Source organism: Tursiops truncatus, chromosome 3, assembly GCF_011762595.2.
Source record: "Tursiops truncatus isolate mTurTru1 chromosome 3, mTurTru1.mat.Y, whole genome shotgun sequence".
Lineage (NCBI taxonomy): Eukaryota > Metazoa > Chordata > Mammalia > Artiodactyla > Delphinidae > Tursiops > Tursiops truncatus.
The window spans coordinates 93199415-93224907 of NC_047036.1; the positions used below are offsets into that span (position 1 = coordinate 93199415).

The 25493-nt window shown below is 39.4% G+C and overlaps 1 long non-coding RNA gene across 2 annotated transcripts in view; it reads right to left on the reverse strand.

The window, feature by feature from the left end:
* Positions 1 to 6456: 6456 nt before the first annotated feature.
* The window catches only part of LOC109550816 (uncharacterized), a 58072-nt gene continuing 39035 nt past the window's right edge, over positions 6457 to 25493 (reverse strand). Inside the window, exons 3-6 of one of the 2 annotated variants that reach the window (XR_002177491.3) lie at positions 25144 to 25198; positions 22916 to 22978; positions 7432 to 9811; positions 6457 to 6614 (exon numbers count right to left, since the gene is read on the reverse strand). This is a non-coding gene — a long non-coding RNA (uncharacterized lncRNA). Of the gene's footprint in view, positions 6615 to 7431; positions 9812 to 10812; positions 12013 to 22915; positions 22979 to 25143; positions 25199 to 25493 lie in introns of those variants that run through there. The other variant, XR_012330811.1, reaches the window with a different exon arrangement.

Sequence of the window (25493 nt, forward strand, 5' to 3'; positions counted from 1 at the left end):
TAGTTAGAAAAATGAGAATGGATGGTTGGCAAAAGAAAGAAAGACAAAGCAAATGGCAGGATACAAATAGATTTTTTTTTCATTTTATTTATTTGACATCACATTCCTCTGAGAGAAAAGGCAGTAAGAGGAGGGTTTTCTAGGTCTTTGATTCCACTTTGCATCTGAGAGTTCTGAGACCAGAATGCAGAGCATTCTGGAGGATTTGGTGCATTCTGGCATGAGGTCATTGTAGACAGTTTACAACCAAGCCTGGACTTGGAACAAGGTGTGTCTGAGGCTGCTTGATAGCACAACTGCCATAAGAATGTTAAATAAGTTACCAAAGCACGTGCCACTCTGCATTTCAGGGGCTACATTAGTTAGACTCAGAAGGTGAGTGATGACACAGGCAAGCCCCTATGGAAGTTCAAATGTAAGAGACAAGACTTTGTGTGGAAAGGACTAGAAGAGGCCCCATAGATGGTAACATGAGGGCAGGTAGAACAATCTTAGCAAAGTACAGAGGCAGTAAACTTGGACATATGTCAATGTGCCGAAACCAATTTGCCAAAAAGTCAATTCAGTTTGGCATACCAGCTATTGGGCAAGTTGACTTTTGGCGAATTGGCTTGCTTCTGGAAATCTTGGAGCATGTATAAAAAAGGAAAAGAGATGAACGAAACAGTATTTATTTCTCTCATACTAGGTGTTGAACACTGTGCTCTGTGCTTTGTATATATCATCTTATTTCACCTTTTCAGCAAGGCTTTATGGTACATATTAATTATACTAATTTTTCAGAATAGAAAAACTGAACATCATAGAATATAGAGGGTAAAAGTTTGTCTAAAGATCTCCCAGTCACTTAGTTGAAGAGCTACTACTGAACACAGATTTTCTTGGTTTTAACACCCTTTAGTTTCTGCTTCAACACACAGCCCAAGTTAGTGCTGAAGTAGACTTTGGGGAGGGAAATTGGTGGAAATAGCTCTATAGGCAGAGGCTAGAGCTTGAATATCAAACCTGAGAACTGGGAACCATTGATTCACTAGAAGAAAGAGAGTGGCAGTACCTTATTTGTGCTGGAAGAAAATTAATCTTATAATCAGTGTATACAGTGTCAGAGAGACACTTAAAAGCCTGTTACAATAGATCCTATAAGAAATAAGAGCCTAAATAGGATTACAATGAAAATTGGTAAAATCAAACAGATTTAAGAGAGGTGGAATAGCAAGTCAATAGAAATTAGGGATTTATAGTAGGGCACTAGAAAAAGAGAGGAGATTGTGACAAAAACATTGTTATTGAATGAAGTTTGAAAGCCATTTTGAAGTGCACACTCATGAGGAAGGATGATGTATTATATTGTTGACATTGAGAAATTGAGGTATCAATTCAATACACAAGCAGAGAAGTCCTTCTGGTAGATGGAAATTTGTGACTTGCCCTTGGAAAAAGTTTTGGCTGAGATGTGATTTAGGAGTTGGTTTACATTAAAAAGAAGGTGATGAGAAACAGTGCCAAGTACTGTTAGATATTTTATTTTGAATCAAATTACTTAGGAAGGAAAGTACAGTTAGAATAGTCAGGGGCTGAGGACTAAGCCTCTAAGTACCTTTGATCAATGAAGAGGATCCCTAGAGGGAGAAACAGAAGAGAACACTGAGTTTCAGAGGACAGTGGCAACAAAGGAGGAAGGGGTCTATCAATAGAATCAACAATTCAGAGAGCTCAAGGAAAGGAAGATGAACACCATTTAATACTTTAGTAAATGAAAAAGTCACTGGTAACCTTTAAAAAGTAATATGATGTAGAATGATGGCCAGGAACACTATATGACCAGATGTTAGGGATTGAGTGGAGGATTAGCTGTGGGGAAGGAGGGTCAACCAAAGTACACTCGTCTTTCAAGAAGGTGAAAATAAAAGAGCAGGAATCTAGAGTCAAAGAAAAGTCTAATGTAGAGCAGAAACCTGAGAAGGTAGTCTACAGAGTAGAATCACGTGGAAAGGAGTAATTGAGAATAAAAGGCAGAGAAGGGATGCTTGATGGAGCAAGTTCCTGAAGGGTATGGAAAGTAATAGGATTGACAGTACAAATGGGAAACTTGATCTTTGGACATGAGACAAAACTCTGCCATTTGAGAAAATAAAAATTGTACGTTGGATTGCAGTATTTAGAAAATTTTGGAGATGGGAAATGAGGGTGCCTACCTAATGTCTTGGGCAATTTGACCATAAACAGAGCCAAGGACAAAGGTTGTTTGCGGGTATACTATTTGGAATGTGATGCCAGGAATAAAGATAGAGGGGAGATAAGATAGGAAGGAAAGGGAACAAATACAAAGGTGCATAATCAGGTTGGCCACCACTGCTCAGTCCTGCGGAACTTTCAGAGATTTGTGTAGTGATCAAAGAGATACCCCCATTGGCCTCATGGGTGTTAACTCCTCCACACCCCTAGTTTGTATATGTGTGAGTATTAGTTGGGTTTCCACTCGTTGGCATCAAGAGAAGCCCCAGAGCAGGACATAAAAGGATACAGGTAAGATGAGGCCATAGAACACTGTGCAAAGCTGTGTAGACATGATCTCCATGGTGCTGGGGCTGAGGGAAAGCGAAGTAGTGCATGAGAGACATTCAGTATAGTTCAGCCCTCTCTTTACTCAGATCCTCTCATGCCCAACATCAAGACCTCTTTAAGATCTGTCACAGAATCTTATTTAAGGTGGTAGCCAGCCTCAATCTCTACAAACTTCATACCTTAGAGTCAGTGAAACAGCACTAGTGATTGTAAGGCTATAATTGATATTAATCATCACCCTGGGCTATTCCACACATTCTCTGTTTCTCTAACCCTAAATCATCAGTTCAGCCGATCTAGGTTGCTTGTAGTGAAGTAACCCAAACCTTTATTTCCAAGGTATCTAAGCCCTTGGTTGCCTTGTCAAGTTCAGGCTGTGGTTGCTACAGTTGGCTGTTCGCTATTATCACCATGCAAGGAAGAAATAAAAACCACATTGAATCCTCTGTGCTCCAGACATACCCTCCAATCCTAACTCCAAATGGTAAGCAGGGAAAGTTATCCCACCAGCATAGTAATCCCTTTCTTTGCCCACTGGTCTATTGATATTAGAAACCCAGAGTAACCAGGTGTTAGTCAAAATTTCAATTTCAGTGAATCCTTACCATATTCCTTGGTGAAAGCATTCCCCTACATGCTACTGGGAATCAGGACTCTAATCCACAGAACTTACGTTTTCTGAATGTGAAGCATATACACTACAGGTAGGTCACAGGGATCATGGTAAATGGGGCAAGTTCTTTGCTGGATTTGTGTATTCTAACTGTTGGGTACACATTTGCATTTATCAGCTGTTGGTTCTCTCAATCTCTCTCTAAATGTATATGTGTGTATATATGTGTGTGTGTATATGTATATAAATGTGTGTGTATATATATGTGTGTATACGTATATGTGTGTGTATATGTATATATGTATGTGTATATATGTGTGTGTATATATATGTGTGTATATGTATATAAATGTGTGTGTATATATATGTGTGTATACGTATATGTGTGTGTATATGTATATATGTGTGTGTATATATATGTGTGTATATGTGTATATATATGTGTGTATATATGTGTGTGTATGTATATGTGTGTGTGTGTATATGTATATATATGTGTGTGTGTGTGTATATATATATGTGTGTGTGTGTGTGTGTGTGTATATATATGTGTATGTGTGTATGTATGTATTTTATCTTAGAGCCTAATCATAGCTTCTCTGGTGCCAAGGAGTGGGAACCCAGTCAGTGTACATGAGCAAGAGCAGTAGCTGATGTGAGACTAAGCTTGGTGAGCAGTAGCTTAGTGAGATGGAATGACCCAGACAGGGCTAGCCTCCATCTTGTCTATCATGTCCCTGTCATTCATGAGTCCATTGGAACATCATTGGAGTATCTGAGAAAATATGCTGTTTGGCATGTAAAAGGCATGTTCTCTGGCAGACATTAAGAGAGAAGAACGAAAATCCATTCTTCTCCCATAGGTCCATCTATGTACTTATTCTCCAGAATTTCTTATCTCCAATTCTCCAATGATATTCATTCCAGACTCCTGAGCAACCAACACAACCATTTGCCATTGCCCAGGAGGCCATAAATATCCATACTCAAGCTACATTTTTCACATACAAAATGAAAACCAAGTATACTGATCAAAGCTCTACCCACTGGAAGAATTTCCCTTCATCAGTGTCCTTTAGAGCCACCACAGAAAGACGATATAGACAACGGCAGTCTGTTTTCAGCTAGTGCTAGTATATTGAGCCAACCAGTCTGTGAAGCAGGTTTGAGACTTTCTGCTTCCATCAGTTAGTCGCAGGGAATTTCTCATGGGGCCATTGGCGTGAGTTGTTGGAGAAAAGTTGGTGCAACAGAGGCAGGTGCCATGGGAGTCTGGGCCATCTTATCATGCAATGTTTTTAGGCCTTTTGGACCTATTGGATCTAATCTTGAATGTACCCTTTTTTACCATACAGTTGATTGTTATTGAGCCTACCCACACTTAGGATTTTGGTGAATTTTATGAAACCAGCTTATGATGGAACTTTGGTCATACAGTCACTTGGTGGTTCATAATCAAATGCTGCATCTCAACCAGGGACAAAGGGCATGCCAGAAGCTGTATGGTACCTTCAAAATCCAGAGAGACCAACCAAGTGCTATGCCTGTTTCTTAGTATAAGGGTTTTGTATTTTACCTTAGAGAGTATGTCCCACCATGACACAGACCATTAGACTCTTGAAGTATTGACCAAAGTAGCGGATCCTGATTTTTTGTGAGATTGTGTCTGTCAGGGTATAATCATAAGATAAAAACCCAAAGTTTAACATCAAGAATTAACTATAACAGGAGAATGACTATCAAGATTTAAAGAAAGCTCTAAAGGCTACCCTAGGATTGAGAGAGAATATGCAAGGAAGGAACTAACTTACCTGGAGGTCCCCTCCCCAAGGCTGGGGTTCAAATTGTGAAATACATGTGGTTGCAGCCCACTGGATGGCAGAGAATTCACTGCTTTGCCTGGGCAAATTGGAAATATCTCTCCAGGATGCTGGCAGATCAATGCTAATGGGTGGGCTGACAAAGGAAGTCGAGGCATCAGCGGCTTGCTCAACAGCAAGGTAGCATAAGGCCCAGCGTGCTTGTGTCCACATCTAGAGGGCATCAGCCAGGTGGTCCTTGGGCCAGGGCTCATGCTGCAAGCTCCCCAAAGGATTGTGTGCTCTGAGCTTGAAGCTATGGCAAAGCATCTCTGGATATCTCCATGCATGCGTTTCTGCTAGCTGCAGAATAGGAGTAAGAAGCATCAAAACAGCGCACCTGAACCAAAAAAAAGCCCCTTTCTCTGCAATGTCTCTCAAGTGCCCTCTATTGACAAAGATTAATATTATACTCACTGCAAAGGAAGTGTAAGTTCCCAAATATTCCCACAGAAGTAGTTCATAAAAGGTGGATTTGGAGCTGAGGTAATAAACTTGTAACTGTCAGAGGGATTCAATCCCCATGCTTTGGCATGCATGTTTCTATTAGGATAATTGTTGTATCCTGATCGTCAGGTCTAATAACATGATGTCGTCAATATATTGAAACAGCATGATCTTCTGTGGGAAGTCATGGTGAACAAGGTCTCTACAGCTTGTATTGTGTCAAAGAGTGGTCATAGTTCTGGAGCCAGACAGTAAATGTAAACTGTTATCTTTACTACATAAAAGCAAACTACTTCTGATATCCTTACTGATGGGATGAAGAAGGATGCATTCACCATATAGGCTTCACCTATGAAGATCTATGGCTGTATGCCCTGTTCCAGAGTCTGTATTTATCCTCCCAGTAGCATACCTCATTCAGCACAGCAGCTCTGATTAGGGCTACAATTTGGTTGACTTTATGGGTGCCCACTCTCATGCCTCATACTACAACTGCTTTTGCAGGGGACAAGCAGATAAATTGAATGGGACTATATGGGGGATATTTTCATCCTTTGAGTCTTTGATAGTTATCCTAATCTCTGCAATTCCTCCTGGAATATGCTATTATTTCCATTTACTATTATGACAGGAGGTAGTTGTTGAGGCTTACATTTGACTGTTGCTACAAAAATGATTCATATTTCACTGGTTAGAGAACCATAACAGGGGTTCTCCTAGCTACTAATCATTGGTAGCCCAATTTATATACCTAGGGCCCAGGAAAATAACCACAGGATTGGTCTGAGAACCCAACGAAGGTGTACTTGGGGCAGAAATACATTTAGCACCAAGGGACTGTGATGATGTTTTGGTACCCCTAGTGTCAGTGGTAGACTCTGTGTCCAGTGATCCTTGAAAAGTCTGAATACTATCTTTTCTCCAGTGCAGAGTTACCAGTAAATGGCTGTAGATACATTAGGAGAAGGACAATGGGAATATTTATTGTACACATTTCTGGTGACACCGCAGGATTATCCCATCAGTCATTGGGTGGTGGGTCTGTTAATTGATTTAGATCTGGAGACTGGATAAGAAATCACAATTTGTTCCACTGTAGCAATTGACGTCAGAGTTCTGCTTGCTGGTTCCTGATTTTAAAAAAGGAAGTAACATTCATCACTGTTTATGTACATATTGCTCCCGGCAATGCTAGGTCCTATGGGTCTGATAGGCACTCTGGCCTTCTTGCCCATTGTGGAAATTACGTCAACTTCTGATGGTTAAATGCCACCCACCTTACTTCTGTCTTTCTAGAATCCTGTCATCCTCACTGGTATTATGAAACTCAGTCCCGTGGTGGAACCTCTTTTTGTAAATTCTGTCCTATAGAGAGCAGCCACCACTGTGGTTTTCAAAGATATCAGTGTTTCCTCACTAGTGCGTTTTTATTGCCTTAATGAAGGGACTGTTCTGGAAAAATAGTCAAGGGATGAGTTCTCTGATTATATATCGACATAATGAATACATTCAACATTTCTACCTCCTCAAGCATCTAACTTCCATACTCTACCAAGACAGCTTCAGCATCTCCACATCATTACTCTAGGCCATCATTCAGGCCAGTCTTCAAGGAGCAATCCTAGTAGCATATTAGGAGTGGATCTATGAGGGCCTGCAAGGACATTGACCATCGGCCATATTCCTCCTCATATCCCCTATTCAGGTTTATTCCTCCCCATACCACAGTCCAAAATCCTCATGTTCCATACCCACATATAGTTTGCTCATACCTCCTGGTACATATTAGCTGATTCCTTCATTGTATAAGTATCTCCTTCTGGAGAAGGAACTGTATTTCCTCTGTCAGGCTTGGTTAACACTTTCTCCTACCCCATCCTAATCTATCACATCTGAGAATAATTCTGATGCCACTGCATACTAGGTATTACCACGACCCCTGCTTACCACCAACAATGGGTCCTTACTGCTATTTGTCTGTTAAGGGGTCCAATTCCAAAATCCCATCATAACATTTTTCTCCAGCCAGTCCTGGTAGCAACCATTTTATCCTTAGTCCCCCTGAAAGGTGAGCTTGAGGTGAAGGCTTGAATGCAGGTAGTTTATTTGGGAAGTGATCCTGGAGTTAGGGACTTGGGAAGAGAAGCAGGGAAGGAGAGAAAGATATACAATATCACACTAGCAAGTTGGCCACATTGCAGATGACTGATGCTTGAGCCTGAATTCGTCAAGAATAGCCTCACGTTCATGAACCCCCCTGAAATTCTAGGTTACATATATGTGAGTATCAAGTGTATTCCCACAAATGTCCTACATGCCAGTATCAGAGAACTCCTGGAGTAGGAAGTGAGACCACACTGTTTGAGCTGAGGTGTTGTCATGGCATGAGTGAAGGCGGTCAAAGCCAACATGGGCCATGTGGTAATAATAATGGCTGTAGTAAGAGCTGGGGCTGAAAGGATGTGAAATGATGCACAAGAGGTATCCAAATCACTAAGGGAGAACACAGCAATGGCTCACACCAAGATGGATGAATGAATTATTACTATGGATGGAAGGACTAAATAAAAAATAAACAAATCCCTAGTTCTCTGCTTCATGTCTTGACATACAGAACGAAAACTTAATGCTACATTATTCCCTTTCTGAAAGGGAAAGTGAAATTTTGCCAATAATTGTAATTTATAGAAAATTTGTTTTAATGTTCTAACAACTCTTTGTCGAAATTGGTTATTGTACAGCTATCTTTACTCCAGGACTCCAGTTGAAAGAAACTCGAATGTTTATTCCAACACTTGGTTTAGGCCTAAAGGGCTGAAAATTAAATTAATCTTGATGTCTGATTTATTTTCTTACCATTAGTAAACTAGTTGCAAATATATTTAATTTAGGGCATGTCAACACTTGTACTCATTCACTTGTGTCCATTTAAGAGTCTGCATATTACCTTTAAAATACTTTATATGGGCCAACAGTTTTCCCTGAGGCAGACAAAATTAGGGCAGTAGGTTTCAGAGAAAAATAGCAATTCAAAGTTAAAATCAGGGTCCATAACATAACATAACTAGACACAGTCATCAAAGGCAAGTCCAGCTTTCAGCTTAATCGTTCATGGGAAGCTGTGTAATAATACAACATTGGGGTTTTTAGACTGGCTTTTCCTCCTGAGTTACATACGATCTTGTAAGAAACCAACATGCAGGGTACAACCTCGTGTTATGAGTCCAGCCTTCATTGTGTATAAGGTGAAGCTTCTTAATGTATTTTCCCCCAATATTGGGAAAGATAGAGAAGCAGTTGCTTGGATTGCTCCTTTGTAGAAAGGGTGGGCATGTAGTACCACAGGCCAGTGGATATAATGAAGAGGAAGGTAAATGAAGTCATTCATGTTTTTGTCACAGGGAGTCACTGGGGACCTATGATACAAACCAGGCTATGTGCTGAAAGGGACAAGGAAAGCTGGGAAAAACTAGCTGTCCAGTACAGCCAACCACTAAATACACAGACAAGTGTAATACAAGAAAGAGTGTGTGATAGATGCTACAAGAGGAGTGCAAAGTGACTCCTGGTCCAAGAAATGCAAAGAAAATATGAACAGGTTCTGGTGTAGCTTCAGGAATGGCTTTACAAATAGGCTAGAGTCCAAAGGAGGGATGGCTCGGATTTGGAAAGGTGACAATAGAAGTGGAATGGCACACCAGATGGAGAGAACAACTCTGCTATCCTTTAAGGCTCAACCCAAATACAACTTCTTTCATGAAGCCTTTCTTTCCCTATTCCTCTCAAGTTGCAGAACCACCTCTTCTTCAAGCTGTTTATACCTCTTCTCTAGTATTTATAACACCCTGTTTTAGATTATTGCTGCATGCATGTCACAGTTCCCTTACCAGAGGGGGGACACCTGAAAGCTGGATTCATGTCTGACTCTTTCATGGAGCACCAGTATCCAGGACAGGACTCCAGACAGACTCAGTTTGCAATAAAATCAAGACATGAATAAGAAAGCAATGAGGAGCACAGCTTGCAGCTTTTTTTCTGGTCTTATTTTATGAATTCTTATTCCATCCACCTGGTAAGATTTTTCTCACCAGTCGAGTCCTCCTTTCTGTCCTTTGGCCACGTACCCTCCTGTGCTTATGTAACAACACAAGAGACAAAGAGAAGGGGGAAGAGAAAGGGAGATGCACCACCGGAATACACAGGGACCACAGTGCTCCAGCGACAGCATTCCATGTGAGAACCTGCACAAGACAAGGCCGCCTTTCACAGGGTCTTTGCAGAAGAGCGGTTCAGCAGTGCAGAAGTAATAAGGTTAATCTTCTTTTCTCTATTAGAAAAACATTTTAAAACCCATTAAAGTGAGGACCAGAAAAAAACGAAAAGTGTTACTTTACATAAAAACATAAAAACTAGGAGTTTGGGATTAAAATATACACACTACTATATATAAAATAGATAAATGACAAGGCCCTACTGTATAGCACAGGGAACTGTATTCAATATCTTGTAATAACATAATGGAAAAGAATCTATAAAAAAGGTTTTATGTATATATAACTGTATCACTTTGCTGCCTACCGGAAACTAACACAACATTGTAAATCAACTATATTTCAATAAAATTGTTTTAAAAAACAGCTAAACCTAGGACAGCTCAATATTTGTAGAATATGCCATTTCCTTAGAGACTCCATTTCCAGGGGGACTATATAGGATCCACACTAAAATACTCCAAATGTTAAATGTTTTCAAATGACCATTTACTAAATGTATTCAGAGAAAATTAGAAAATTATGAACAGAGAGCTAGGACATAGCAACTGTGACTATGTTAGACATGGCTATTTCATAAATTGTAAGTTCTTAAAGGGTTGGCACTGCATCTGAAAGTGGGCAGATAAAACTGCAGTTACCTGTTGAATAAGCACCATAGGAAGTGGAGGGCTTAGGGGCATATGTGAAACCAGAGTCTGTGTTCATCAGCTGCGACCTATGACTAATTAAATGCTCTATTGTTAAAGCAAAACTCATTTTCCTTTTCCTGAGGGCAAATATGTGCCAGGAAATGAGGTGCAGTGCTATCTGAGGTCCAATATATCGTAATATTTGAGTTGCTCATCAACCACAGTCTGTTTTCCTTTGCCAGCGCTTGACAGTTTCCTTCCTCACACAAGCTGGAACAGGGAAGCTTTCTGGCTGGAGAATCTGCTTTTCTATAAATTTGGGCAATGGCCAGCTAAAAGATGCCCATATTAACATTCAGCCTAAGTGGACTGTATATTTAAAGTGACCTTGTGTCTCTGCATGGAGTGCATTGTTTCTTAGTTAGGCATCGGTAAATTTCCTCCTCAAAAGATAACTGCACTGACTAGAGATGACTTAGCCCAGATATATTTGTGGTCATTGAAATAAGAGATAAAAATAGAGGTAAAATTGCCTTTGGTTTACCGTCTCGTTTGTGGATTCTGGAAATTAACGTGACTCTATTAGCAACAACTGATTTATAAAATAAGAATCTCCGCAGTTTAATAGCCATGACCGTGAATGTGGGATCTATCCAGTGAGAGGCTGCTTTTGGCCAGCACCCCTTGGCAGACACTTCTTCATTTAGAGCTGAATGAAAATTAAAATTTTCCTTTCAAAAAGTTTATTTTCACCATCTTTGGCAGGCTCCGTCTCTCCCGGAAAATCATTCTCATGTCATCTCTATCCACTTTGTGCCCTGCCTTGATATGAAGATGGTTTTCTCTCATTTTGCTTTGTTTTATGATGGTTCAGGAGTCAAGCATGCAGAGTACCTAGCACACAGCCAGATGTTTACTAGGTGCTCGGTTTCTTATTGTTGTAACTAAGAAGGTCTTTCTGTGTGCATTAGGAATGGACCTTTGGTTCCGTTTTCAGTGAAATCCACTTAATCTGAATTTCCAAATTCTTGCTCTACCATTTATCATGTTGATACATCGAACCACTTAGTTACAATTTCCCTGAGCCTCCGTTCCTCACCTCTAAGTGGGAAAAGTCATACCATCTCACAAGGTGCTATGAGGTTCAATAAGATGCTAAATGCTGTAACCACAATGCTTTGAATTCTGTGACGTGCAGTACACACAATAGCTATTAACGTTGAGAGGAAAAGAAATCCAGATCTCACAATGAATTATTTCCCTTTGTTATCTACTCCTATTTATATCAGTGAATCAGGGACCCACTCCTAGAAAGTGATACAAATGAATGGAAAGGAAGATCTTAGGACCTGACCCACTGTGAAAATAGTATCCCTGGCTTTCTCAGACCCCGGGGGAGTAGGACCATTGACATGCTAATTCACAGGAGGGGGGCTGAACCAGCCCTCTCAGTGCTTCTTGGCCTGAGTTTCTGGCACAGTCTCTCCTCTTCCTGCTGCTGGCTCTTCGAACAGGCTGTCCAGGCATTTTAAGTTTGTCAACCAGTGCAATGAACTGCTTCTTCTTAAAATAACTCAAATCATTTGATTTGGCTTGCCACTAGGCCTTTTCCCCCTGGATTCATTCTGTAGAAACAGAAGGAGAAGATGTAAATGTCCACACAGAGCAGGCCTAGTTCCATCTTCTGTTCTGTACAAACCCCCATATGGTCAAGAACCCAAGTGTTGCCCTTTTCCAAAACAGCTATCCTGCCCAAAATTCTTAGCACTAATGCCTAAGGCCTTCTAAGGATCGAATGGAACCCCTGGAAAATTTATATTTGCTGAGGTATGTAAGCTATCCTCGTGTAAATTCCTGTAGGGGTTAAGCCCTAATGATTGAGGAAGATATAAAATGGAAAAATCAGACATAACTGGAGAGGACTCCATTTGACATAAGTCCCTGGCGATCTCCCAGTTTTCAAGGCAATGTTTATTTTATATGTGGTGCTTTTCAAAGTAATGCCTTGAATGTTATAGCTATGTAACATGCTAATTTTCTCAGTAACATATGTAGCTCAAAGAAGATCTGTGATAAGACTGAAAAACACAAGTTGTCAGTAATTGCAAAGTGCCTGGTTAATTATATTTTGAGCTAGAAACATTTTTTTCTGATTCGCTCTACTGATATTACATTTATAAGCTACCCTGCCTCTCTGGAATCTTGTTTTGATCTCTATAGAAAAGTATATACTAGCCTGAGTTGCTTTTATATGTTTCTTTTGTTTTTGTTCATATGGCTTCCATTTGCATTGCTCCTATATAGTTAGCTTCATCATTCAAACATTTATTCTGAAATTCAATAGGATTTTCACTTTCCTTCTGCCAGGGCACTAAATGTTCTCAATTCTTTTAAATTAAAACAGACCTTCTCATTCGAAAGGGAACCTTCCCAAGGCCTTCAAGAATCCTCAATGGATTCATTTCAAGGAATATTTCATTCCTCCCCTCCACAAAACATTAGCTATAACTGAAAACTTTAACTGAACTCTTCAGACCCTGAACAATTCTGGATATATGAGCTTAAGTCATTTGTATGTATATAGCTTTAAAAACTAAAATAAACCCAACCCTTTACTACATTATCATCGTTTGCTAGTAACGTAAATCAGCAAAACGGCCTCAGTGGTGATAAAATGTGCTGAGGTGTGGATAAGGGTGAAGAGGAAGACAAAATGCATTACACAGAAGTGTGAAGTAAGTCACAGCAGCTCGGGAAGGTGACCCTGAGTCCTGGGGTGTATTTGCTAGATATCAGAGAAGACGGTCTGCCCTCAGACTCTTTAGATTCCAAAATTACTTCTTCCTTCCTGGATATGCACATTTGCAAAAGGCATCTTCCTTTAATATGTGTCCATTCCTCTCTTCAACTCTGAAGACATGTTTTTGCAGCTAAGCGGCCTTCTCCTATTAATTTCACAGCATAGAACACTTCCAAAAACAATTCCTAAATTTTACTCATGGGAAAGGTCAGCCTGGTTGTCTTACTGGTTGCTTCACAGAAGTACTTGTACGGGCTTTTGGCTTATTCGAATATCACTGTTCAGTTAAATTTTTTTTAACATAACCAGATAACAATTTATTTCATTTTGATAAACATTTTGTTTCTCATTTGCACGGCACATAGCCCTTCCTTAAATGGTTCCATGGATCACTTTTTCTGTTTCTAAAGTACTTATGTAGTTGTTCCTGCTGTGTAGATCTGAGCTACCTTCTGATACAGTTTTTTTCATGAATACACTTAATTTTTAGGACAGTGTTATGTTTATAGAAAAATTGAGCAGAAAGAGTTCCTATGTGCCTCCTCTTCCCCACACAGTTTTGCTAGGATCATCTTGCATGGCTGTAGTACATTTATTATAATTGATGAACCACTATCGATACATTATTATTAGCTGAAGTCCATAGTTCACACTAGGGTTTACATTTTGTGTAGTTCAGTCCTATGGCTCTTGACAAGTGCGTAATATCGTACGTCCACCGTTACAGTATCATACAGAATATCTTCACTGCTCTAAAAATGCCCTGTACTCCACCTGTCTGTCCCTTTCCCTCACCCCTTCCCCCACCCCAGCAACTCCTGGCAACCACTGATCTTTCTGCCATCTTTATAGTGTTGCCTTTTCTAATACTGTTCACTGCTCAAAAGTACTTTATTTTCTGGCTAAGAACCATGCCTTGGGCCTACGTTATTCCCCTCATTTTCATCACTGAACAAGCAGAAGATTTTCTTTACAAGAAGGATATGAATTTTACCACCAAAACGTATTGCCAAGGTAGCAAAGGTATAGAACAAAAATGACCAGCCTGAGCTATCAGTATTTAGAGACCACCTAGGCCTAGTAAACTTGCTAAGTGACTCCTTCTTGCATATTAAGCTTTGAAGCCTGAGAGTCAAGTTTATTCCTTAACAAAATGATAAATTGCTACGTGGCATGGACCTTCAGGTGCTCTAGGGAGGCCTCAAAATCCTGAGGGTTAAATCCACGAGTGCCAAAAATAAACTGAAACCAGCAGGCTGGAGCGTGACACCAAGGCTGGTTTCTAGCAAGATCACACAAGTTTGATTGCTGGCCTGTACCCCTGCAGCTAAGCTTGATTTCTAAGATGCTAAATCAATGGAATTAAAAGGTCTCAGGGACCCCAACTAGACCTCTTACAACAGGAAGAAATAGGAATCAGAATGCTCTCAACAAAGCTTCACTGCTCTCAACTCTCTTTGCCTCAAGAAGGCATGAACACCTACCGTTCTCCTGTCTCCTTGTATGTTGTGTGGTGGGTTACATTTCTCAAAAACTGTTGTACCCGGTGAATCCAATTAATTCCAGCAACACTCTCACCAGTTACAGGCCCCTAATAAGCTGAGTTCTTTAGGTATCTGGTGGAATGCAGCGCCAGCATTTATTTTACAGAACTGTCAAAAGACAAAATGAATGCATTCCATGGTACACAACTAAAATAAACAGCTTTATACAATGCCACCCATGGAAACCAGAACCTTTTTTTATATCTCTCTCACTTCTATGTCTAAAAAAATGGGTCTTTTTTTCATTATTTATGATTTATCTCATAGTTTATTGCTTCTTCCGGGGTTTAGATGGTTTAAAAATGAAATATTTTGCTAGATTTTCACCTTTTGTGAAGTAAGAAACACTGATTTAACATAGACTCCAATAGTTGTCAGCTCCCATTACTGCAAATTCAGAGACCCATTCACATTTCTTTATTGTATTGGGTTTGGGCTAATCAAATATTTTGATTGTTGGAATGTGTTTCTTGAAATAAAGTAACCCTGTTAAGACATCTAATAAGGTGATATCTAGAAAGATGTAATAGAAATACATGAAGAACACTTACGAGTTCTTTAGGTGCTTGATAGAGGAGCTTTCCTGTGGAGTAATTTTATGGGAATATTCCAATCCTAGAAGTGAGGGTTATCTAAGACTCGCAGATACATAGAGAAGGGGAGTTGGCAGGAACCAGGTATTATTCTGAGAGTGTGATTTGGAGGGAGACAAGAAAACCATTCGGCCTTTTCCTTACATTTACCAAGAACCTCAAATTGACAGGCTGTCTCCAAATAAGTTGACGCACACAGGAACGAGAAACACTGACATCACTGAAAGACGTTCTTCACATACCTTATGTAACTTGTCATTTTTGGAATCTTTTTTAGCTTCTCTTCATCAGGAGGCCCCAAAATGGAAGTGGCCATGAGTTCTCCTAACTTACAGAAGGTGTGATATGGTACCTTACAGAATTTACAGGTCTGGATTATGATACATTCTTCTTTAGCAATAAATGGTTTTTTTTTCCATTGACAGCCTGTGCAGGGTCCCAAGATGTAAGACAAACAGAAGCAGAACTGCTCTCTTAAAATCAGAGGTCACCTGAGCCTCCTCCTGGCCCTCGAGGTAGCACCAAAGATACCTCTGAGGAAACTTAAGACTTCAGAAAACAAGACTTGGAAACCTCTAGGTTGGCTTAACCCCCTTGATTTACAGATACCAAAATCTAGGCTCAGAGAGATTAGGTATGCTGTTGAAGATTGCCCATCTGGGGGGGAAGTATATCTCCAGATACACGATGGAGCACTTTTTCCCCAGTAGGAATTGCTGAAAAAGAAGTGAGTAGTTTCACTTTGATCCCATGTTATTCTGAGTTCAGAAGGCCAGGGTCCTCAGGAATGATGGTGTATGGTAAGCTTTAACCTGGGCCCAGAGATAAATCCTTATAGAAATCATACCACAACCAATGATGTTAAAACACATGTGTGTAGAAATATTTAACACATATTACTGTCTAGGTCAACCATTTAAGACATGCTCCAATGAAGTCATAACATTGAGGCTTGTATGTATAATTTATAAATATGCTCATATTCACACAGGAGTGTAGTAATCACACCTGAGTTCATATACACACATGCACAAAATAAAAGTCAGGGAAAGGAGCAGGGCAGGGTGCTCTCTCTGAATCATTGCATTTGCTTAGTAAATGTTTATGTAATAAATTCCAGGTTCTGGGCTCATGCTAAAGCCCTTTGAGACCAGCAAATGCCTTTCAGAGGGGATTTTCAGAAGTGGCCTCCTTGCAACCTCTTCCAAGATCATTTCTTTTTTTTTTTTTTTTCACTTGCTGCATTCTGTCATCTCTCTTCCTAGTGAGTCTCGATTGATTCTGCTGCTACCATCACTTTCTGCTTTTGAGACAGAGCCCCTTGAGATCTTGTAGAAATAAAAAGAAAATAGAGGCTTCTCTGGACTGCAGAAATTTGGAATTACTGATATATTTTTTTTTCAGCAAGCCAGCTGTGTAATATCTCAACTCCAGCTTAAAGGAATACACTTTCTACAAAGCTTACATCACCTGACCTTCAGGCTGAGTGAAGTGTTACAAGCGCCACACTTCTCAATTCACTTTCAGTTAAGCAATCCCCTTCCAAGGTAATTTTGATTTTAGAAATCCAAGCCCCTTAATTAAAAGATCCCAAATTGTTCAAGCCAATTTTATTCCATCATTGTTGAATGCTTGCAACTATAGCAAAAATCATCTCTTCTCCCTTAGACTGTAATTGTTGAGCTCAAACCTGTGTTGACTTGAATTAACCTTTTTCTGACTTTGATTCTTCTTGGGGTTTTACTTTCGTATCTGATACCCACTCTCCTCTCCTGGTTTTGGCTTTAGCTGTCTTATGGTGGTGTTGACCACTCTGCCTTTCTGTGAGGTGTGTGCTGTAGCAAGTCTTCGAGGGAACAGGAATTTTGGAGATTATCTCATTGCTAATGCCATTTTTCAAATGAGAAGTAGGGGCTCAGGGAAATAAAGTGCTTTATACAGTCAGGAGGCTACTGGTGGTATCAGTGGTATGGAGTTGAAGTGATGAGAAAGGCAGCAAGAAGCAGATCTCATGTCAAAGAACTGAGGTGACCATTCAGAACACAAAGGAGAAATACCAGTAGAAATGAGTACTAGTAGCTATTGTACTCAATTCCCCAATAATCACATATTGAGCAAAATGAACATGATGTGTTGCCAAGGAACTGCCCACCATGGCCAGTGTGCCTGCCGAACTTCACAGCGAATGTGACCATGAAATGGGTTGTAAGACACTGAGGAAAACAGAAAAGGGACCAAGAAGGGCCAGAGCTAATGGGCATACCAAAGCCACAGACCAACAGAACACCTGGATATTTGCTACCCTGTATTAGAACTAGAAATCGATGTGTACCCCCTAAGCTTTTAGTTCCATCTCTGCATTGCTGCAATCAGCACTATAGTGCTCATTGGTTGCTGCCCAGCACCTGGCAGTGTCCTGCTCATTACCTGCCTTCTCTTCAATTGCACTGATTATGTTTCTACTCTCTAGAATGCTTCTTAATTTAGATTCCTTTTTGCTTGGGCAAGGTAAAGCTGTGTTTTGAGGAAAAGGCAATACAATTTAAAGACAGGTTCTCTAAGTGCCCTATCAGCAGAGGTTGCCTAGAATTCATGTTAGAATATTTGAAGTCCATTGCCAAATTCTTGTCTTCACTCATTTTTTGTTTGATGTTCTCAAGTAACTTCTTTCCTAGTAAAATCCGAAGGATGGCCCCTTATGTAGCTATCTGTAAAGTACATATTTTGTTTAATGGGTATATTTATAATCCCAGATCTGAAAGAGCTGAGACTTCAAACAATACATAAACTATAGTTATAGTTTACTATATTATCATACAATATGTATATAATTACATACTTATAATAATAATTGTAATTTAATATAATGCTGGATTGTATGAGAATATAGAATTATATGTGATAATTCTTTTTTTATTGAGGTATAGTTGATTTACAATGTTGTGTTAATTTCTGCTGTACAGCAAAGTGATTCAGTTATACATATATATACATTCTTTTTTAATATTCTTTTCCATTATGGTTTATCATAGGGTATTGAGTATAGTTCCCTGTGCTATACAGTGGAACCTTGTTGTTTATCCATTCTATATATAATAGCTTATATCTGCTAACTCCAACCTCCCCCTCCACTCATCCCCCAACCCCCATCCCCCTTGGCAAACACAAGCCTGTTCTCTATGTTCCTGAGACTGTTTCTGTTTTGTAGATAGGTTCATTTGTGTCATATTTTAGATTCCACATATAGGTGATATCATATGTGTTTGCCTTTCTCTTTCTGACTTACTTCACTTAGTATGATAATCTCTAGTTGCATCCATGTTGCTGCAGATGGCATTATTTTGTCCTTTTTATGGGTGAGTAGTATTCCGTTGTATATTTGTACCACATCTTCTTTCTTCATTCATCTGTCAGTGGACATTTAGGTTGTTTCCATGTCTTGGCTATTGTGAATAGTGCTGCTCTGAACATAGCAGTGCATGTATATTTTTGAATTATAGTTTTGCCTGGATGTATGCCCTGGAGTGGGATTGTTGGATTATATGATAATTCTATTTTTAGTTTTCTGAGGAACCTCCATACTGTTTTCCATAGTGGCTGTACCAACTTACATTCCCACCAACAGGGAATGTTGGTAGGAGGGTTCCCTTTTCTCCACACCCTCTCCAGCATTTGATACTTCTAGAATTTTAAATGATGGCCATTCTGACCAGTGTGAGGTGGTACCTCACTGTAGTTTTGATTTGCATTTCTCTAATAATTAGCAATGTTGAGCATCTTTTCATGTGCCTCTTGGCCATCTGTATGTCTTCTTTGGAGAAATGTCTATTTAGGGCTTCTGCCCATTTTTGGATTGGGTTGTTTGTTTTTTTGTTGTTGAGTTGTGTGAGCTGTTTATATATTTTGGAAATTAAGCCCTTGTTGGTCTCGTCGTTTGCAAATATTTTCTCCCATTCTGTAGGTTGTCTTTTCATTTTGTTTATTGTTTCCTTTGCTGTGCAAAAACTTATAAGTTTGATTAGGTCCCATTTGTTTATTTTTGTTCTTATTTCTGTTGCCTTGGGAGACTGACCTAAGAAAACATTGGTACGATTTATGTCAGAGAATGTTTTGCCTATGTTCTCTTCCAGGAGCTTTATGGTGTCATGTGATAATTCTTATAATTATTACATGTCAGTTGTTATACCATATTACTATTCACTGTTTGTTAGGCACTAGAATTACATTATTTATGTAATATAATTTTACTCAATGTTCACTGACTAAATTTCGACACTATGGGTAAAATCATAGTTAGGTTTTAAATTCCCTTCCTTCATAAACCCTTTTTCATACTCCCTGGAATGTGTTCCTTCCATTTCCATTATAAGCATGTGATATTTCAGTGTTTTAGTTGTGTTCTATTTAACCATTCTCGTTGAACAATTTAAGTGTTAGAACTGAAAGATACATGGAGAACCAGGATTTAACTGTGGGTAAACTGATGGGCAAAGATATTGAGGCATTAGTCATGCCATCCTAACTTTTATCATTCTAGTCTTCATTGCTTTCTACCCTACCATGTGCAGACTTTGGAGATATATTCAGAAACCCTTACTCCCTCCCATAGTTGACTTGCCAAATATAGGGAACACAAGACTCCTTGTCTGGAGAAGATGAAGATGGGAAAATGTTTGCAAACCCTCAATATAAAATAAGAAAAGAGGACAACAGTGGGGGCAAACTGCACTTCTGTGGTTTGGAAAAGCAAGAGTTTCCCAGCAAGCAACTCAATACTAAAGAAGGTAACTAGGATCAAGGTGCATTGAAAGCACTGCTCTGTGCAACGATGTGGGGAAACAGAGATGTACCAACTGGGACAGGAGCTGGGGAGGAACTTTATGGGTTCAGCTGGAGACTATGTCACCCCATCAGGGACTTGTGCAATATAGGGGACCCTGTGAAGTGGGTATCCCCTCTAGTGAACCTCATGAAAAAGTTGTATTTCAGTGCTTGCCTTGACAGAGGATATTTGACACCTAAGAGAACTGAGAGAGGCAGCATCAGCTGAACAAACAAACAACAACAACAACAAAACTCTGCTCCTTTACTTTTACTGTCTCCCACTTCATGCCTTCTCTTAAAAGAGTGGGGAAGGAGATGCATCAAGGATGGAGAGGAACAGACAATGCCCCCCCCCCCCACTTCCAATCCTGGCTACGGAATCACTGGTTGGGCCAGATCTGGTGGGAAGGGAGAAGCTTGGAATTGGATGAATTCTTTATAACCTTCTATTTAAATATGACTCAGTTTTTTTTTAACCCTAATATTCTATAGTACTCAGAAAAGGTATGGGATCTGAGAGATCATCCAGATTTAAGGAAGGACAGGAATTATTTAAAAGAAGTGGTAGGGAAATAAAGCTCTTACCTGATTTCACCCTATGAAGTTAACCCATTCAGTACATCAGTTACATGATTACCCTTGAATCTTTTCTTCCTTTATGATTACTCGTTCATTTTGGGGGGTGTGGGGGAAATGGGGAACTGTTTCTACATTTGTGTTAACACTTCCATTCAAGAAGAAGACTGTGGAGTATCATTGTTGACCATTTTCTCCATAATTCCCATGAGCTTCAAAGAGGGAAAGAGGTTGGGATGGAAATGGGAGGTCTTTCTCTGAGCTCTGTGTCAAGGGAAACATTAGATTTCTTCCTTTGACTAATAACCAGGAGAAAGATGGAAAGTTTCTATAAGCAGATTATATGTATCACAATTATCACATAGAAACATTACAGAGTGAGATAGAGGATGGGTTGGTACAAAGGGTCTTTGGTTTGAATTTCTTTTAAAAAAAGGGAAAATGATGGCATTTTGGTATGATAATGGAACATTGAGTAAGGTATTATAAAACATTATATTTTATAAGGTTTGATTTAGGAGCAAGAAATAATTGTGTTATGTTACATTTTGTTTAACCTGAATGCAGCTTAAGTCAGACTTTTTCCTGACTGTATAAAGATTTATTTACAGCGAACAAGAAATATAATAACCATAGCAGAGTAGATATTTTCATGTGAAACAATGACTTTCTATCCAGCAGCTCATCTCAGATTTAAATATATTTATGGGTCTAAAAAGATTCCTCTTTATCTCTCTGAGCTTCAGCCTATATTCTAAATTGCTGTGTATGAGAGAGTAGATTTCAACTATGAATTTCCACTGTGTTGAGGCAAATGGCCAAATGATGACAGCAGGGCAGCAGCAAAGGCTGAGTCTGAGCTGCATGGAAATCTACCTACGTAGTGTCTTCTTACTTACCCTTGCAGGGCCCTTCAGGGAAATACCTCACCCCCTTAGGAAAGCTCCCTGTCAGGGAACTCAGGGTGTACACAGCAATGGAGAGGGGCTGGAAGCCCCATCCCACCAAAGAGAACATAGTAGGAGGCTGACTGTGGAAGAGGTCAGTGGACTTCTCTGCCTTCCCACCCAGAATGTAGTCTTGCTGGTGAAGGTCACCCTTAATATACTTTATTTTCCCTATTCTTGTGAAAGTAAGGGAGGAGAGTTTTGTTCTGTCTTTGTTTGTTTGTTTAGCTGATGCTGCCTCTCTCAGTTCTCTTAGGTGTCAAACATCCTCTGTCATGGCAAGCATTGAAATGCAACTTTTTCATGAGGTTCACTAGAGGGGACACCCACTTCACAGGGTCCCCTATATTGTACAAGTCCCTGATGGGGTGACATAGTCTCCAGCTGAACCCGTAAAGTTCCTCCCCAGCTCCTGTCCCAGTTGGTGCATCTCTATTTCCCCACGTCTTTGCATAGAGCAGTTCTTTCAGTGCACCTTGATCCTAGCTACCTTCTTTAGTATTGAGTTGCTTGCTGGGAAACTCTTGCTTTTCCAAACCACAGAAGTGAAGTTTGCCCCCACTGTTGTCCTCTTTCCTTATCTTATATTGAGGGATGTTTCAAACATTTTCCCACCTTCATCTTCTCCAGGTGAGGAGTCTTGTGTTCATATGTGCTCCCAAACTGCAAGACCCCTGAGCTCTGCCAAGAACTCTGTTATGCTCCTCTTCTCTGGTGGCAGCATGGGCAGGCCTACTGTTTCTATGGGGACTTTGGTGCAAGTTGGGGGATGAATGAAATAAGAGTTTCCTCTTCTGGAAAACAACTATTCTTTCTGAGTAGCTGTCTTGCCTCACTTGACTTGGTGGCAAGGAATTAAAAGCACAGGGCAGGAAGGGTAAATGCCACAATGTTTTCAACTATGAAAGATCCTTCATGAAGTTTCCTCTCTGTAATAGATCTCTTGCCTTCTCTTATATCAACTCTTAGGTCTGATTGTCACTGGAAGTTTTATAGAGGTTTGTAGAGAGTTATCTAGCTTCTCCCTTCAGAATATGATAGAATTTATTGCCCCCTGTTTCCTCAGCTTAGAGGCTTTAAATGAAATTCTAAGACAACTGGAAGTCCCATTCGATATCCTGTTACAATAAAACCCACAATTAAGCTGAAATGACATGAAGACTTAACAGTTTGAATTTCCCATTTCTTGGCTGTATTTCAAAATTAGTTTATTTGTAGAACCCGCTGTAGTATGAGGTACTTACCAGAGAATGATAGAATGTTGGTTCTTGAAGGAACTTTGAAATTTTCTTAGTTCAGTCACTCCACTTAGCATTTAACATAAATGAAAAAAAGAGATGTTAAATAGCTTAATTAAAGGCCAAAAATGTAGGTTTAGTAGGTTAAAAGAACTTTTTCAAGTCTTGGAATTTTTAAAATCATCATTCAACTAAACACCAGGACTTTTCTTAATGTAATCTCCAAGTTCCACTTGGAGGCTGAATTTTCAAAATTTGCTGGAAACGTAAATCTCATGTTAGTCATATCCATTTATTTGGCAAGTCAAATTTGACTCCAGGACAGCAGAATATCTTATAGATGCTTGAGGCCACAGCTAAACATGTGAGAAACTTTGAGAGTGAAGGAGACAGGCTTGAGGAGCACCTTGGTGATCTTGTGCAATTCCTCCTTTGTTACTTCCTTGAGAGATTGAGTATACTTGAGATTTTGATGGTAATGTGTTTAAACACAATAAAAAAATAAAATTACTATTCTTCTTTTAAATGAGTCCATGCATAGACTGGACAATGAGGAGCCCAGCTTACATTAAGGTTACCTAATTATTAAGCCACCGTTAACAGTACATCTCATTAAGAAGCTGCAAAGGATAGTGGTTAAGAGCATAGGCTCTGGAGTCATACTTCCTAGGTTTAAACCTGTATTTGCTACTAACCAGCTATAAAATTCTAGCAGAGCTGCTTGAAGTCTGTGTGCCAGAGTTTTCTTATCTACCAGTTGGAATTAATAGGTGTACTCATCTCATTTTGGCACCATCATAAGCACCAAATGCTGCATCTCCCTTGAGTTAATAGTTAGAGTTCAACCACTTAAGCTTAAATCATTAAAGATAATAAAAATGAAAGTTAACTTGGTAAGCAAAATATTTATTTTGTCATTTACAGTATAAATTACATTAACTTAATGAACATTAATGCTGCATTCACTGTATGATATTTTGTGACTTGTTCTTCCTGTCTGGATAACGTGACAGAAAACATGTTGAGCATCGGGAATAAATATCATGATATTAATATATCAACAGATTTAATCAGTTAATCAGTGAGATCTGAAAGCACGTTGTGTACTATAAAGCCCTATAAAATATAAACAATAATTATTATCATAAACCCAATCTTGCTAGAATCCAAATTAACCTGTTAACAGGTGTTCATTGAGTATGAGCTAAAATGCAATGCATGAAGATGATTGCTAATTTGATCATCTTTTTGTCAACTTCATTAAAGAATAACTTTTGTTATGATATATTCTTCACATGCTGTACCAAGGCCCATGAAATGTGAAGTAAGTACTATGTAGTAGGCAAAATTATGGCCCCCTAAAGATGTTCATGTCCTAATTCCTATGAGGAAAAAAAAAAAGGTCTTTTCAGATGTGATTAAGGTTAAGCACCTTAAGATATGGAGGTTGATCTGAATTATCACATAGGACTAACCTAATCCCTTGAGTCCTTACAATGAAAAACCTTCTTTGGCTGTGGTCAGAGTCAGATGCAGATGTGAGTATGGAAGAAGGGTCAGAAATATTCAATGTTGCTGGCTTTGAAGTTGGAGGAAGAGTGTCAAAGCCAAAGGATACCGTGGCCTCTAGGAGCTGGAAAAGGGAAAGAAACAGATTCTCCCCGAAAGCTGCCACAAAGGAACATAGCCCACAGAAACCCATGTCGGATTTCTCACCTACAGAACTGTACAGTAAGATGATAGACTAGTTTTCAGCCACTAAGCATGTGATAATTTGTTACAGCAGCAATATAAACTAATACAGATTTTGGTACCTAGAAGAAGGATGGTGCTGTATCAAATAACTGAAATGTGGAGGTGGCTTTGGAATTGGGCATTGGGCAGAGGCTGGAAGAATTTTGAAAAGCATGATAGAAAAAGCCTGGATTGTCTTGAATAGGCTGTCAGTGGGAATTTGGATGTTGATGACTCAGCTAGTGAGGACTCAGAAATGAGGAACATGGTAAAGAATACATAAATTGCCTTAAAGAATACTTAAATTATTGTGAAAGTAGTGTTGTAGTAATATGGAAGGGAAGGTAACTATTGGTGAGAGCTCAGAACGAAATGAGGAACTTTTACTAGAAATTGAAGAAGAGGGGATCCTTGATATATGGTGGCAGAAACCTTAGCAGAATTGTGTCCTTTAGGTATGTAGAAAGCATATTTTGTAAATGATGAAGTTGGCTCTTTACCTGAGGAGGTTTTCAAATAAAATGTTGAAGGTGCAGCCTGGTTTCTTCTTGCTACCTACAGTACAATGAAAGAAGAGAGATAAATTGAGGGGATGAACAGAACCAGGGTGTGATGATTTGGGAAATTCTTAGCCTATACAATTTTCAAAAGGTGCTAAAAATAAGAGATTCAATATCGGGAAAGTGTACGCTAAAGAAAAAACCAAGGGTATTGCTGTACAGCCTTTGCTAATAATTCAGAAAATATTGAGATTAAGAAATACCCTCATTCAAACCAGGAGCATTTAGGAAGCTTAAGGGCATCGACCCCAAGCCATCTCAGCAAAAGCCTATAACAAAGATGGGATTAT